This window comes from Ammospiza nelsoni, chromosome 3 (assembly GCF_027579445.1).
Source record: "Ammospiza nelsoni isolate bAmmNel1 chromosome 3, bAmmNel1.pri, whole genome shotgun sequence".
Taxonomy (NCBI): Eukaryota; Metazoa; Chordata; class Aves; order Passeriformes; family Passerellidae; genus Ammospiza; species Ammospiza nelsoni.
In genome coordinates, this window is record NC_080635.1 from 13,327,407 (window position 1) to 13,344,774 (window position 17,368).

Genomic DNA, 17,368 nt, shown 5'->3' on the forward strand with positions numbered 1-17,368 from the left:
CCAGTGGGGCTGGGTGTGTTCAGGGCCTGCAGGATGTTCCCCCTCAGGGATCTGGGCTGGCTTAGGCTGGGGAGAGGTGAGCTGGAGGTGGCCACAACCACCCAGCAGAGAGACACAAACAGCAGATACTTTTCAGGAGCAGTGGACAATACAAGGCGTGGTATCCAAGGTTTACTGTTTGGGAGAGCCAGGTTGGATTTTAGGGAAGACATTTGCAGTAGGAGACCTGCAGAGGGGACTTTCAGCCAATATTTCCATTAATTGATGAGCATTGACTTGATGAGCATCAGTTTCAAAACTGAACACATGCATTTTGCAGAACCCCCCAAAAAAGTGGTGGAAGCTTTCTGAGACAAAACCTAGAGAGAGACAATATATCTCATATGGTAGCTGGGAGCACGCCTTTCTTGTTTTCCCCTGATTTGTACTGACACCATCACAGGTTTGCAGTGACAGAGAGAGTTTGTTATTTATTCACCTCACTGAAAGGCCTATTCTCAATGTCACTGGGATGACTCTGTTCTTTGTGCTGTAACAGAAGTGATGCAGTCACACCATGTTCCAATAAAGAGGCCCTGACCTCCAACAGCAGCTCCATGTGAAAGAAATGAGCACCTGCTAGGAAGCTGGGTGCCTGTCATCCCAGCCTCCCTGGTGAGGCATTCACAGGCTATTTTGGACCTCAACTGCAAGTCCACTTTCAGTTCTGCATGACTGAACGTGCCAAGCTGTGGTCCTAAAGCAGCTCACTATTCACAATATTAACATTTTGTTCACAAAACACAGGGGTGCCAATCAGAGTACCCAATCCTCTCAGCTGCCTGAGACACACACCCAGAGCAACATGTCCAAGATGCTCCCAAACAGTTTTCAAGGCAGAGAAAAAACATGAGCACAGCATGGCTGGGGGCTAAAAGTGAACATGAGAGCAGCAGATCGACCTACACACTGCCAGCTTTTGTTCAGGCTTTTGGGCTTCCTGAGTAGGATTTTAACAGAGAACAGCAAGTGAGATCTGGGGCTGTGCTGAGGGAGTTCCTCTCCCAGCCACAGAGAACATCATGAGACCCTGTTTGCTAAGGAAAGTAAAACAAGGAGGAGTAAAGATAAAAACAGAATGATATCAAGAGCTTGGGAATGAACATATGTAAGGTCAAGGATATACTGTGGAAAGATATCATTGTTGCTTGATAAAAATGGAGAGCATCAAAGGAGATATGTACTGAAGGAATAACACCACCCTCTTCCAGACCTTTTGTGGGGGCAAATAAGCCCTGCAGAGTGTATAGGGAATTGCCCCTCACCTTATGTAGAGCCCTTCTGTGTTTTATGCATCCTTCAGCCTCATTGCTAGGGCTAAAATAAAAGAAAAGCTTGTCTGTAATGCCTTTGTGGTGATTTTGTGGAATCCTGTCAATTATCCCCTAGAAAACATCCCCTGTTCCCTTTACTCTCTGTTAGGATGGGACCTATTTCTGTCTGAATTGTCTCAACCAACTTCAGATAAGGGTGTCCTGGGAATTAAATACTTCATAACCCTGGAATGTCCCAGAGCTTTCCCTCTGTACTCCTCAGACTGACTGAGATGTTAGAATATATGGGAAAGGCAGGGAGCTTTTCAGAGGAAATATTAATGGAAAATATAGGAGAAAATCTGCCCCTACTTCTGTCCCAGCTAGTGCAGGATAACTTTTGTTTTATTTAATAGACACTGTTTTATCCAGCCAGATTTTACATCATCTAGTATTGCTTGAGATTATTCTCCATTGCTCTGGGATCCTGTTGTGAGGAAGTTACCTTGGTATTATTCTTTATTTGGATTAATCTCATGAGGACAGATAAACCCAAGTTAAACAGTCAGCACACAGAATTTTAAGATGTGATGACTTTGGGACCTGAAGCTCCCCAGGCCAAGTAGCCCTGCTGTAGATCAAATGTTAAATTTCCTTAATGTCCCATGATGCTCAGATCTGAGGGCTTTGAACTTGCTTCCACATTAATATGTCATTTCTCTTTATTACAGCTCTCCTGTGCTAGTGCAGAAACTTTAATGGAGGAGCCACAGGCTACCACTTGCAGCTGCAGTCCTGCTGTTTGAGGACCAATCCATCAGACAGCAGTGGAACATCACCTCTCATATTCTGGGCAGGCTCTTCAAAATGTTTTCCAAGAAAATTATCTGCACAGAGTTCTGTAAAAATCTAATTCTACCCCATTAACCAACAGCTTATAACTAGCCCAGAAAAAAAAAAATCAGGTATAATAGCCCTATGACAAATGGGGTAGCACTTAGTCAATTCATTTATCTATCTACTAAATGGATACTTTAAACCCAAGAGCCTCACCTTTTAACCTCTCTGGTTAATGTTTCCAGATGACATGCCAAATGTATCCATTTTATAAAACCACATTAAAATTAGAGAGGGGAAAAGTCTGGTCATCTTGGTTAAACAGGATTGTTTCATAAAGAATAATACTGAAATTGTATTAACAAAGCTTTGAGACTGTTCTGACCTTAAAACAACTGATACTCATTCTCCATTTTGCTGTGACCAACTTGCTTATTAACTGTGCCTGAGCTCAGGGCTCCAGCTCTGTACTGGAGTGCCCACTGTGCAAATATAAAAGAGAAAGGTGGCCCATGTGCCAGCAACCCAGCCCACTGTGAGATATAGCACAACAGAGAAGCTCTCTTGCTCAAAGTCAAGAGTCAGAGCAGAGGTCTGTGCTTGGCAGTGTATTCAATGCATCCCATCAGTCTCATTCTCACTGTGTTTTCCACAGAGCTTGTGACAAACAATTTTAGGAAGGAATTTATAGGATGACCTTGAAGGTGATGTCATGGTGTTCAAACAGAAGGACTCCTTTGCTGTGTGGTGCAGTGTGGAAAAACACCTTAGCAATGAGAGTGCTGTGCTTTGCCAAATGGAGACACCTGAACTGCCTGAAAAGAGGCCACAAAAGGCCTTTAAGGGGCAAAGGTAATAAATTTGGGGTTGGTGCTGCTGACAGAGGGAGTTTGGCAAAGCAGAGGCAGGGGATGATGATGATGGTGCTGGCGTGGTGTGGTGACCCCTTTTTCCCTCCTCTGCTCTCTCCCTCTCTGCTTTTGCAGTGTCTCACCCAAGTGACCCCGCTCTCTGTCAAATGTGCCCCAACAGACTGCTCTGCTGAGTGGCCTCTTCGATGGGCTCTGATGTTTCTACCCCAGCTGGGGCTCTGCACACCCTCTGCACTGCTTTTCATCACCACACACAGGAACACAAGGAGCAGAGACATATAGGGATGAAGAGTAGATCAGTCAACCTGCTGTGACCACACAAAACTCCAGGGGTGTTGCAAGGAGTTGGGAAGGGCAGTTCTCTCAAACTCTCCTGCATTGTAGCCTCTCTGCTCTGTAGCTTTCATTAGCATGTCAGAAATCAGCCTTTTACAAAGTTGCAATCAGGAGTGATCCCCATCCTGAATGTATTGGGAAAGTAGGATATTCAAAATTATTGTTGCTGTCAAATTTACAACCCAGGAAAGTCACTGGGACATAGGAAAACAGCTCCTGAAAACTTGGACAGTTGTAATCAAAGTCAGAGGCTGAATACACTTTAGGGAGGATGCAGCTCAGAGAATGAGAATTCGAAAGAAAATATATCACAATTAGAAAGAAAATATATCACAAATGTTATGTTTGACTAGGAAGACTGTGGAATCTTTGCCATTTGAGTTATTTAAAATATACTTAGGATGATCCTGAAGTACTTGCTCCTGTCTTAGCCTAAGAAGTAGATCTCCTGAGCTGGCTTCTGACTCTTCATTACTTGAGTCTCTGGTATCAAATACTGCTTTTCTGTGTCAACAACCTGTCACTGAAATAATGAACTGAACTTTTTTTTTTCCTAGGAGTCTTAATACCTTGTGGCACCTGATGCCACCAAATCATTTTTATTGCAGTCTCCTGTGGGGATTTGTGGTCAGCCATTTACAGGCAAGCTGGCCTCCCTGAGCTTCCATGGACAAATATTTACCTGCAGCAGAGTACAGGCAGCTGTAGCTGCAGGCTCCTCTTTATTTATAGCACAGGCAAGCTGCAGTCTGCCTGCCTTTGGTCACCTGCTCAGAGCTGAGGTTAACACATGAGTAAGCAGTGACTTCCTAAAGGCTAAACTGTATTTGCAGAAAATATCACTTTATCCCAGTCACTGCCATGGACAGATATAAAGTAATCCCTACAGACATGTGAAGGCTAAGCCTGCTTATCTGATGGTGTGAGGTCAGACAGAGCGACTGATAGGGGCATGTGTTTACAGTAACACTTGTGATTGCTCTGCAAAAAGACATCCCCCAAAGGGTTTCCTCAAAATAGTGTCAGGTCAAAAATACAAATTCTTGAGAAAATTAGGAGTTTAATAATAGATCATCTTCTATCAGGGTACTTTCAATCACACAAACACAAAATAACTATGAGATATTTTCTTAGAGAGCCCGAGTTTATCAGATGTCATCTTTCAGGGTTAAGCTGACTAGCACAATGGTCAGGGAGGAAACTCTCCCCACCAGGCACAGTTACTGGCCGAGGTAGCCAGGGTCTTACCCAGCACAAGCCGTGGTGGAGCCAGAGCCAAGCAAGGGCTGCCAGGCCAAGCTGGCACTCCAGTCCTGTTGGCTCTGGTCTTTCCCAATGGAAGAGAGGGGCTGTCCCTGCCCTCTCCTGCACCATGCCACCTGTCCCTCTGCAGAGGGAAGTGCACACTGTTCCATGGTCAAATTTGGCTGACACTGGCCCACGGGCTCCAAATTTGCTGAGGAACAATCAGAGGGGAAACAGATGGAAAAGCAGCATGAAAGCATAAGCTTTGTTTCTTTAGAAAGCCAGGCTAAAATGTCCTTCTTGGTTTAGAATGACAAATGCAGCCTCACATGTGCACAGCAACTGCTTTTGCTACAGCCTCTTGTCTCTCCTGGCTACAAAACCATGGAAGCCCCATGGAATATTGCTATACCCACCACTCTTAGCTATGGCAGCAAAATATCTTAAAGAGCAGAATCTAAATTAATATCTCATTGACCCAAAGAAGCTTGGGCTTCCCTCAGTGTGCTGGCTCCTGTCAGTCCCATGGAGATTCACCAAGAGAATCCAGCTTTTGGAGCAGAGCTTGTGGGTCAGTAAGACAAAGAACTGCATGCAGAGAGAGTCCCCAGTGCACAGCAGCTTGTAAGGTGAAGGGGGTTCTTGGGAGAAGAAAGGGGTGAGGTGTCTTTCTGCAGGTGGTAGATGCTGGAAGAGAGAGGCAGTCAAGGCAAGCAGGAGCACATTTTGGAGCCAGTGGATGGGCCTCCCTTTCAAAAAAAAAAAAAAAAAAAAAAAAACAGGTTTAAGAGACATACATTTCTGCAAAACTTGTGTTACACCACAGAACTTAGGTCTTAAGAGGGTCCTTCAAAACAGCCGCTTTTCTGGTTCACTGTAAGCACTATCCTGGCTGCCTCATCCCTGCAGTGACTTACACATGTACTTGTCCTGCAATGTTTGTCCCCTGTCCCCTGCACAGCTGGCTGGTTTCATGGGCCCAGAGGGGGTGAGGAACCCGTGTGGAGCAATGAGAGGTTCATCAGAACAGTCCTATGACCTGCTGAAGGGATAAGGCAGCTTGATCCATTCTTTCTCTCCTCTGTGCATGTGGAAGCAATGCACATTTGGCACAACCCTGGCCTATATTATTCATCAGTAGTCACTTGATGGTGGGATTTGTCACCAGCCAGTTCCATGGGGTGCTTCCTTCTTACAGCCATCATAATTTCATCTTCTCTATAAACATCTACAAATTACCCTCCTTCAAATCCTTTTAACCCCTCTCTTCTGAGGTGCCAGTGAGAACTGTGGTTTACCCAGCAGCCTCTGGTGATATCTGCCCTTGTTTCATTTTCTGCTTTTTCCTTCCTTGTGCTTCCTTCTCTGAAATAAAGGATGCTAAATCTCAACATGATTTTTGAATGCTGTTTACTCCCAATCTGTGTTGCTTCCAATTCTATGCCTGTAAATACAAGCTACTGGTGGAGCCCAGTATGAAAGAAAATATTCCAGCATATGGTTGGCAAATGCAGCATGCCCAGCTCTTGTCTCTAAATGCTGTTTCCCAGTGCTTTCCTCAGGGAATCAACCCTGATTAAATGTGCCAGTGTTTTTCATTGCATTTGGAGGATCCGCAGATCCTTCAGAAAAGTGGAAGCGTGAAAAAGTAAGTAGGTAACCAAGAGCAGTTTAAGGTGGAAACTGCAATTACACTTGAAATGGCTAAACCCAGATCTAGGTAAGAGATACCTCAGTGCCTCCTGCACCCTTTAATGCCTTTGCAAAGAGCAGCTGATTGCATTTGGATAAACATCTGCTGGAAGTGTAAAGAGAGCCACCACAGTGATATCTGAGTGCAAGACTTCTCCAGGCTTTATGATCAGAAACTCCCAGACCCCAAGCCCTCTCCCTCAGATATGGCTGCTGCTGCTGTTGCTTCAAGCTTCTCACGGGAAGGTGAGCCTTGAGTTGAGATGATTTTCACCAGCACGACTGAGGAGGTTCCCAAACCCCACTGCCTAGGCTGCCTGGCTGGTGACACAGCTCAGCTGGCCTTGGTGCAGCCCTTGAGCTGGCTCAAGCTGGCAGCCCCTTCTTTTCCTGCACCAGTCCTGCTCTGCAGCAGGAAGGGTTGAGCTGGCAGTGTAGGATGCACCTCACTAGCCCAAGCAAGCCACCTTGGTTTGATATCAGGACTCTATAACTTAAAAAGCTTGAAGTGTTTTGCACTTTTTTCCAAGAAAGTCCATATTTTCACCTTTTAACTTGATCCCAGGAGCTTTTCACTGTACATAATAATAACAATAATAATTTTAAAAAACCAAAACAGAAAAACTAAACTAAATCAAACAGTCCAAGGCTAACAAGAACACAGCTCTCCTTTTGCCCCCCAAAATGCCACTCAATACTCTTCCTCTCCCTTGCCCAGACAAGTGCTGTGTTGTCCTCATGGACCTTTCCTTGGCTAGTGTGCCACAAGCAGGTGAGATAGGACTGAAGATTGCAGCCTCTCTTTGGAAATAAAATGAAAAGCTCTGCCAAAGCAGTGACTAATCCACTCACATAATTAGTTGTGGGACAGATGATAACGATTTTCAGAACCCAATACTCTCTGTGAACTGCTGTCCCTGAAAACACTTTGGAAATTTGTCAGCGTGCCCTCCACATAGGTCCCAGATATCTCTGCTTCTTCCCTCTCCCATTTCAAACCAGTATTACTCTGTTTTCAAAGAGCATATTTTTAGCTCCTCTGAGAGGAAAAAAGGACTAATGCTGGGAGATTTTTCCACTGTACAGGTACAGGAATTACAGCCTGCAGCTGGGATTGCTCCCCTCAGATGGAGCTGGCAGTCATTCCCCACCAATGGTTCCTGCCAGTTAATTTAAAAGTGCTGTCCCCCCCAAGAGGGCTGTCCACACAAGGCTGCTGGCCCAAATTTTCCAGGTGGTTTAGTTCCACTAGTGGGATCATGATGGGGGCCACCAGGAGAGATGTCAACTCCAGACAAAATCAGTCATGAGCTTGGGCTTAGAATCATTCCCCAGTCAAAGTGAACTGGGATGGGAAAAAAAAAGGGGGGGTGGTAAGGTTACATTCACTATAAAAATCTGCATCTAAAGATCAAATCCATTCCTAAGTGTCAGTACCAGCCTGAATTACTAAAGCTGGAATTATTTTCTGAGGTTAATTTTCCTTTCCTTGCTTGTGTTAGCAAATCCTGCCTAGCAACAGAGGTGACCTCTCGAGGTTGCTTCTAGCAGCGTTTCACGTGGCTCTGTTTGTTCACTGTCTGCAGCTCCTTCCCATCCAGACAGCCCAACGAGAATAGCCAGTTTCTCCTCAGCACTATCCTCCAATTGCTATGTGACAGCCCTGCTTTGTGGCATGTCAAGAAAGATTTAAATCCCCCAGAGAACAATTCATCTTAAAATAAAAATAAATATCTATGAATCATTCCTTTTAAAAATAAGCACTTATGAGAATTCACACTGTCTTGAGTAGTAAAAGCTTCTGTTTGACTCTAACAAAATCAGAGTAACTTTGTGACAGAAATGGCTGAATTCCTAAAGCTTTTCTTCCCTTCCCTTCAAGAAGGGATAAAACCCAGGCCATTATGGTCCCAGACAATCCCTGTTTTCTCAGCTTCTCTCTTTCAAATCAGGGTGAATTTAATCTAAACTCTTAATTATAGACTGGATCCTTAAAGCTGCTAAAATAAGGTGCCAATTATGCACAGCTCCTCAGTGATCCAGGCGGTGAGTTAATCACTGCCCTCACATCTGGTACAGCCCCTACTGCCTTGCAAATCCCTGCCTGCAGACTGCTCCCAACTGGGAACAGATTAACCCCTTTCTCTCAAGCATCCAAACTGCTCTAAAGGCTACATCCAGGAGAATTCACAACCTCAACCTGGTATGTTTCCCTTTCAGTTCCCAAGTCCCACTGAGAGCCTCAGAGGGCAGGAGCAAGGCTTAAAATAGGGAAGATGGAAAATGTCTGTGAACAAAGCTTGGAATTTATTTCCTTTTATTTATTCCTTGATGCCTTAGGGAGTGTGAGGCAGCATGCAGTGTGTGCAGGGTAGGTCCCCAGAGCCTGCAGTCACAGCAAGAACAGGGCACAGGAGAAGGAACCTGCACCTATTCACCACATCTCTGTGCATGCTGCCTCTGTACTTTGAAGGGCTGTTTATGCCTGAATTCTTTGCCTGGATGCAAACAATCCCTTTACCTCCCTTCTATTTTAATACATGAGTTTGTATAGAAAAAAACAGCTGAGATGTGTTTCCACCATCAGACAGAGCACTAAAGGTGATTGGCTTGTAGGACTAGCAGTAAAGTCCTTGCATTTTGCCAGCCTTTTTCTTGGCATAGACTCATTTGAGTGCCATGTAGAGACCTCCTCTCCTGTTCACCATAGCACAGGTGGCTTCTTCTTCCCTCCCAAGTCACAACTCGGTCTTGCTACAGCTCCAACAGTTATACAAAAAACTATTAGGAGAGCACTGTCAGGAAATTATTTCCTATATTTGCCTTTCCACTTGACATAGGCTGATTTCTAGGAAGGAGGAAGAACACCAGTGTTAGTTGGAAAGTTGAATGCTGCTCAGCTGGTAGGAAAAAATTCCTCGATGCTGTGGCTCTCAGTTTGAGAGCAGGTGTCATGAGCCAAAAATTGATTTATAAACTGTCCTGTCTCATGTTGAGTATTTATAATTCTACAACACTCTCCCAGAGAGGAGAGATCACATAACTTAGCCCAAGCTTAAATGACTCCAAAAAGCAAAGCAATGGTGAATCAAGCCATGCACAGCAAGGACAAACAGCCTGTCAGAAAAGTCCCAAATGCTGATTTGCTTAAGGCAAAAAAACCATTGGGTTATGATATTGCAGTTTGATATGCATAAAAGGTCTCATTTGTAAGGCGGTCTCCTGCCTTAACAAAGTACCTCAGGCTATTTTCAAGTGGTTTCTACACACAGTTATTTCAGCTCACTGTTTGCTCAGTTTGCTTACTCTAAGCAGCGGTGACAAGATAAATATCTCTGGGTTCCAATTTACTTTATGTTTCTCAGCTTTGTCAAGGCACCATTTAGACTGTTGTGTTGAACAGCTGACTCCGAGCTGGATCTTGCCCCTGCCTTCATGCAAATGAACGATCGGATTGTGGGTTTGGGCCAAAGAACCGGGGAACACATTAAGCAAACAAACTACAGAGCAGTAATTCAATAGCTAGGACAGGGCTAAGTATCACCTGCCCTCTGGTGCGATGAGTCAATTGTAGACAGAGCTATGCTACACAAAAGAAAATCTCCTAGGTCACCCGAGATAAAAACCCGCGATTAATGAAATCTTGATTAAGTCAAATCGATCATTTAACAACCATCTCCTGTTGTGTCCCGATTGTGTTTGCCATGGGGAAAGGGCGGGGAGGGCCCCGCAGTGAGTCACTGCACAGGGACACCCACCCCCTGCCCGAGAGCCAGCGCGCTCCTTGTGCAGCAGAACACGACACGGATTGGTGACAGTGAGCCAGCAAAGATGCCACTACGTGGGCTGCCCGCGGAGGGCTGTGTGGCAGCCGAACGTGGCTCGTGTGTGCATCGCTGTCCCCGAAGTTAGGGATGTGGGCAGCAGTGATGTGTCACTCGCTATCAATAGCCACTAACAGCCTTCAGAAGCCGGGGATAATTAACCACCACAGAAAACTCACCTGCCTGACACATGTTGAGCTCTCCTTTCAGTTACTGATCAGTTGCTCAAGTCAATTTGCCAGGGAAAAAAAAAAAAAAAAAAAAAAAAAAAAAAAAAAAAAAAAAAAGCTTTTCCTGGTATTTCAAGCTGATTAGACCAATTTATTTTCTTAATCCATTTCTTGGCTCTGTCATTTTGCTTTCCTGCCCTTAGTTCTGAGCTGTTCCTTGTGTTTAATCAGCTCCTATTTTTTCATGTGGAAGTGTCACTGGATTTATCTTGTTTGCTCGCTAGTTTGGGGGAAGGAGTACTGCATTGGTCTATTCCTTTGAGAGCTACCCACAACAAGTATTCCAAGCAGAAACACATTTGCTGGTGACTTACTGGACCTGGGAGAAACCAGCTGCCTTTGCCCACAGGCAGTTACACTGTCTGCATTCTGAGTGTCTGAGGTTGCTTCTCAGCTTAAGGTAGCAAGGGAGGAAAAAAACAACCCCCAGACAAAGCCAAAATGCCCAGCTGGTTTGACTACCAGGTTTTATCTGTCCAGGGAGGAGCATGGAAGGGCTCTGTGAGATCACTGCTGAATTGATACTGGGAGACAGGAAAAGAGGAAAACACAGGTCAATTGAGTATCAAGTTTAAAAGCATCCCAGTCCTTGTGATGTGCTTCTTCTTGAATTAGTTTGTTCTCAACTATCTAAAATTGGATCTTCTCAAAGTGAGTTAGAAGCTGCCAAGTGTCTGCATGATTTTCTTGGGCAAAAATCTGCAAGGGATTGGAATGAGATCAGTGTTTCTCTTGCTAACTGATCAGATTTGAACCTGAGATTCCACCAGACTGAGGTCAGTCAGTACATTTCCATGAAGAAAAGTCACACTAAATTATAATAGCTGAGTTTTTGAAAAACCAGAATTAGTAAATTCCTACCTAAGTGCTGTACTGCAAGGAATTCAAATGAATCTGTTCCTGTGATCCACTTCCTTGTGCCATTTAACCTCGAAAATAAAGTCATGGCTGTGAGGGCACTCAAAGACAATTGCACTGACTGGCCTCACCAGCAGCTGTGTTTAGCTCTTGTGGGACCATGTGCCATCCCTGAGAGCCCTGCCTGTGCTGGCTGTGCCTCCAGCTGCTGCCCTCTTGGAATATCAGGCCACTGCTGTGCCCTGGCAAACACCCGGGACACTGTTTTCCACCATGTGGCTTTCAAGGGCTAAGAATGGTTAATTAGCTCAGTCTAACAAGTCTTTCCAAACTTGATTGCTCTAGATTTTAATAGGGTACCTGTGAAAGTCCATTTGTTTGTAGGCTCATGAAGGGGTGATCCCTCCATGCAGCCTCCCACATTCCAGGCTGAGGCTGCACTATGAGCTAAGTCCCTATTGCCTAAGTCTCTCTGAAATGAATGGGAGTCAGGCACCTACATGATGCCTTTTGGAAATCTGTCTAAACACTGTAATAATAATACATAGCTGTCACATTAGCAGATTCCTAGAAGCCTGACTAATAATGATGCAATAACAGTATGATGAAATACTCTTCCATGCTTTATTGGCAAGTTACTGGAGTGCTTTTCTGCTTTGTTCCTGCTTTCTGCCCCCTCAGAATGCATGGAGTATCTATCTCTTCCCCTAAAGACTTCTTCAAGGACACAGCCAGCCATGCCCTCCATCCTGTGATGGAGTGTACAGGTCCTATGTCAAGTGGTCACTGCTGCAGCTCAGCTCCCTGCACTGCTGATGCCCTGTTGCCTGCCTGTGTTGCACTTGCTGATACATAGTCATGTGTGAAGGCAAATATCCCCCTCATGTCACATCCTGCAAACCCAGGAAGGGACCTTGCTCACCTCTGTCAAATGAGAGCAATCTGCACGTGGAGTCCCAGTGAAATGAGAAAACTGAATCAGGCATATTGTGGGTTGCTTACATGATCCTGTGCTACAGTTTTGTGAGCCCACCTGAGTTTAAATGGGTAGTAATTATTCTTCTTGTTCTCACCTGTTTCACTGGCTCATGAGTGACTCAGGCTGCCTTTACTAAAAGTCCCTTTCTAGTGTACCTCAGAGCCTGCCCCATGCAAGGCCAGTCACATGTGCTGAATAATTACATTACTCACCATATAAGCAACTGGCCACATGAAAACCCTCAAGCACCCTTCCTTTGTGCTCTCATCCAAAATGGAGCCTGGAAAGCAAACAAATGGAAGACTCTTCCTGGTGCTCCTGGCCTAACCCTGCCAGCCCCTCTCTGGCAGGACAAGGGGCTTCAGAACATTTGCTTCTACTCTCTTGTACTCCTAATTTTTATCTCTGCAGCAAGAACTACATTGCTTATTCAGCTTAGCAGAATACTTGAAAATCTTTGTGTGTGTCATACTGTGTGTTCTGATGTAAGGTCTGCAGAAAGCTTCCTCCTTTTTGTTACTATTATGCCTAGGAAGGAAAGAAATCCCTTCTCTCTTCTGTGGAGGTTTCGGGAATGTCCTGGAATAAACCATGGATCACCTCTCTTAGGCTGCCCCAGAGGCAAACACTGGTGTTTACTCAGCTGTGCAGCGGAGCTCCGAGGGACAGCCCCCTCTGAAGCGCTTGCAGAAGGGGAGCTGGGCGTTTTCTGTTTCCTCAGGTGCGGGCTCCTCCCACAGCTCCACTTGCTGGAACACACTGGCGCTGCAGGGAGTGGTGCCACCCGCGTGACGTGGCTGCCGGACAGAACCAGGTGTGAAGTCTCCCTCCTCAAGGTTTCTCCATCCCGGAGACTGGTGTTAAACACAGACACACATGTGCTGAGCTCTCCTCCTGGTCCCACATGCATTGTACCTTCACTGTTTGACTGTTTGACAATGACCAAGGATTATTAGGGTGTCAAAAGGATCACAAAACAAGTCTCGACCCCACCATTTCAGTGGTATGCATGAAGCTCTTTATTGGGTAGATTTCCAGGTCCTGTCACCTTCCCTTGCATGTCCTTTCTCCCCTTTTCAGGTGGGCCACCTGTTTCTTCCCCCAGGCTCTGCTTGCCTTTTTCACTCTGCTCCCTCTGAACTTAGCATCTTTGATAAATGTCTCTGGGTAGATATCTGTGAACAAAAGAAAGCAGTAACCCTAGAGTGGGGCTGGCTGCTTTCCTTTACACAGTCTCACCTTTGACACTCAGAAGTGTGCCTCCTAAGCAGGGGGTGGTACTGTTAAAAGACTGAAAGCAATACTGAATCAGCTTCAAAACCTTTGAGGAAATGCTATGTTGTCTGAGGCTTGGAAACTCCACCCAGAGCTCCAGGAATAGCGAATGGAAAAGACTGACAATAAAACAAAGATTTCTTCTCACTCCTCTGTGATGTGACAATTGTAACAAACCAAGTGTTTTATCTCTTGGTAAGTGCAACCAAAAACAAAACAGCTACGGGAATTCATCAGGGTCTCAGGTGTGTGTACATTTATATATTCCCAAGTTAGTAGATTCCTCTGGTTATATAAAAACCTGCAGCAATCCAGTGCAGACATTAAAGTGTCCTGTTCTGTACAGGCTCTGAATGTCTCTGCATGGGGCCCTTTCTAGCCCAATCTGTCTTTGTTCTCACCCAGTGCTCACAAACAATAGGGACAGCCCAGACTGTCTGATGAAGTCCACGTGCGTGCGTTGGAGTAGCTGCTCTCCCCCAAACTGTTTATCTCCTGGTAGACAGCTGTTGTGATGCTTTTCTGTGCCAAGGAAATGGCTTCAGCTTTACCTTCTCAGCTGAGGATACAAGCTCCCCTGAAATCACCTCCTACAAAACACAGGGGAGTTGGCAGCTGGCTCATTGCATAAGCTGGGTCAGTGGGGCACCACCCCATGGCATCTTCTCTCCACTCAAACACATGTGCATCAAACCAAGCCTTTGTGTGGAGGAAGTGGCATAATCAGATGGCTGTCATCCATGAGTTGGACACCTGACAAAATCTCCCCCAAAGGAAAGTGATAACATATGTGATCTGGCAGAGCATTGCCGCTGGACAGGATTTGGGAGACAGGACTTGCAGACTTAAACCTGAAAGTTCTCCTTATTTCAGTAACTGTCCTTCACTGTGGAGGACCAAAAAGAGAAGGCTCAGCAATGACAAACCCTGCAAGATCCTTGCCCCACTGTGATTTGTTTGTGTCACCACCCATCCTGCTTAGAACTTTGCTTTCTTTGCTAGGGCATGGCAGTGAGGCTCTGCAACACTGCCTGGCTGCAGGGTCTGTGTGTCTGCCTGCTGGCCTCCCTGAGCTGCCCTGTGCACAGCCATGGCTCCTGCTTTCTGCAGGACGCCGTTCTGCATTCCCTGGCACCAGGCCTGCTTACTGGCTCTGTTCCTGATATCTTAATAATGGCATGGACATTCAAAGTCCCTCTTCAGGCATTAAGTACTTTTTCTGATATGGCTTCTATAGGTCTTTTGGGATTTTACATTTAAACACCTTTTAAAATCTGGCCAACAGCTACTAGGTATGGTGACAGGGTAATGAGACCAGCTGTCATTATGAAGAGGGTTTGGAGGGACTGCTTCATCACTGACCTTCATCTTTTGATGTTGAGATTAACTGTAGAAATAATTTGCCCTGGCAAAAAATACAACCATCTGAAAAAGTATCTGTAAGTAGGACTTGTTCCTGTGTCAGCTTTTAGGTGAGCCAAAAGGAGTAAGTGTCTGCTTGTGGTATCAAATGAAAGTCAATTAGTTTTTTGTGTGTGTCAGTAGGCTTACCTTATGAGAATGAAGCTGCAGGCTGTACCATCTCCTCTGAAAAACACAGGCTATCAGTAGCCACTGCCAAATAACAAGAGCAGCTCGTGGGATGAACCCAGCCTTTGATGCGAGGCAAAGCTGAGAAGGCACAGAGGGGGCAGTGAGGAGTCACGCTGTCTCCCAGAGAGATCACAGCCTGGAAGCCTGGCTCTGTATTTCAGCTGCCTCCTCTGCTGACAGAAATCCTGGGCACAGAAGGAACAGCAATGGAAAATCCCACTGCATCTTTGTCCCACCTCGGGCATGCCTGGTTTGGTAGGCTTAACTTTGCCACACAGGAATCCACAAGGGTACCAAAAGATTATTAGTGGCTCTGGAGAAGGAGCAGGACCAAAAACTACTGAGCTTTTAAAGGGAGAAGATGTGCACAAGCAGTCCCCACTCATTCAGTGGGATGTACTCAGGTCCTGCTGAATTCCACTGAAGTTTTGCCACAGGTTTTAATTAGATTAATATGTTGGTGGTTGAGTTTCACTACACAGTCCTGAGATTGTGATTAGTTCCTCAGTTAGCCAGTTATCTCTGAAATGCTTCCTACAGAGTTGCTCACAGCACTGAGAAATGGCTTTAGATAGGGCAAATATTAAAGGTGGATCTTACTAAGGCTGTTGGGTGCGGGCATCTCCTCTTTCTCTGGTTCATGAAGTTCCAGATCTAACATAGCCTTTTTTGCTCAGCAGTGCTGCAAGAGAAGACTGGCTCCTCCAGAGTAATTTCAGCTATTGTGATATGAATCAGCTGTGGAAAAGGCCCAGGGTCTTCCCAAAACCTGGCATAAGAAGTAAAGAAGCAAACTGCTGACTGCACTGCATTTCCCTATGTCAGAGGAGAATTAATTAATGTTTTCAGGCTGCTTTGAAAATTAAAAGTGCCATGTGGTACAATACTGCTGATCCTGTTTTTCACCCTGTAGCTGACACGTAGCATGTCCCTTACAAGCTAATTGGAAATTGCTTTTGGTATTTTTAGCGTTTTTCAGCAGAGCTGCTACAGCCTGCTGCTTTGTTCTATTAAACGTGCCCTACCTCACCCTCCCCTACCCCCCCTTGCTCTAAGCTCCTCTGCAAAGGAAATAAAAACATCAGTCCCTGGCACCATCTGTCAAGCACAGGCTAATCCATTCTCTGCTTGTCTCATGGTCAATTTGGTTTCTCTCTGATTGGTACAGCTACCCTTCTTATTGCTGAGAATTTAATTCTATTCATAGGTTTGGGCTTTGCTTTGTTTTCATGGTAATATTATTGTGATGATTGCAATATTTAGATATACAACCCAGACTGGAGAAGGGTACTTAAGCAAACCTGCAAGCTGCCAGCAAAGCAGGGAGCATCACTCTGCCCCTTGAACAGAGGGAAAATGAGGCAGGAAGAACCAGCTTGCCCTGGGATGTGTGGGTGCCTCAGCAGCAGAGCTGAGCAGCGAGCTCACAGGGCCCCAGATAAGACCCAGTCACCAGAGCTGACTAAAGCACCACTGCTTTGACTCTTTATGCTCTGTTTTGGTTTTGTTTGCAGTGATCTCCACAGCAGCTCTGCAGAGATGAGTAAGACATGGACCTTTTATAGCTCCTGTGATGAGATGCAGCAGATTCACCAGGGACACAGCTCATGGTTACCCAGTGAGGACCAGCAGCAGATCAGGTCAGCCTGTTAACAACGGGGGCACGCTGGATCAGTTATTTCCTCCATTTGTCGGTGCTAAATGGGACCCCAGGCACGGCTTTATGGCTTCCTTCTAATATTCTCAGTACTTGTGCTGTCCCTGTGCCTTTAAGTAAGTGGTGATTGCTGTCTGATGGACTGCTCTAACACCCTTCACCCCCCTTCCAGGACCTAAAGAGAGGCTGGTGAGGGGCCAGTGAGAAATGTCAATGCTCAGCTCTGCTCAGCATCAGGCCAGAGCTGGCCATACTGAAGAGATCTGATTTTCTGGAGGTCTGTCCAAAGCAAACAGCAGCTCTTAGCACACCGATGTTGACCTGTCACTGACTGTCTACCCTCACACAGGCTGTTGTGCTCACTTCTACCTCATCATTTCTTTTTATAAAAGAATCCATGTGAAAGACACAGGCTGAAGAACAGCTGGGTGTGTAAGCAGGTTTTGTGTGCTGTGTATTCACAGAGAGATGCCCCTCTGCTCTGTGTGAAATGACAAAAGAATCTTGCTGACTCATTCCTTCCTGCCATTACTGCAGCTCCTCTGGTGATGCCACATGGATAGACCCAGGATTGAAAATATCCAGAACAGACATCCTTAAAATGGCATGGCTTGCCCCATAGTAGGAAAACACCTTTTTGCATCTCTTTTTCATAACCAACAACTCAGAAGGACTTTT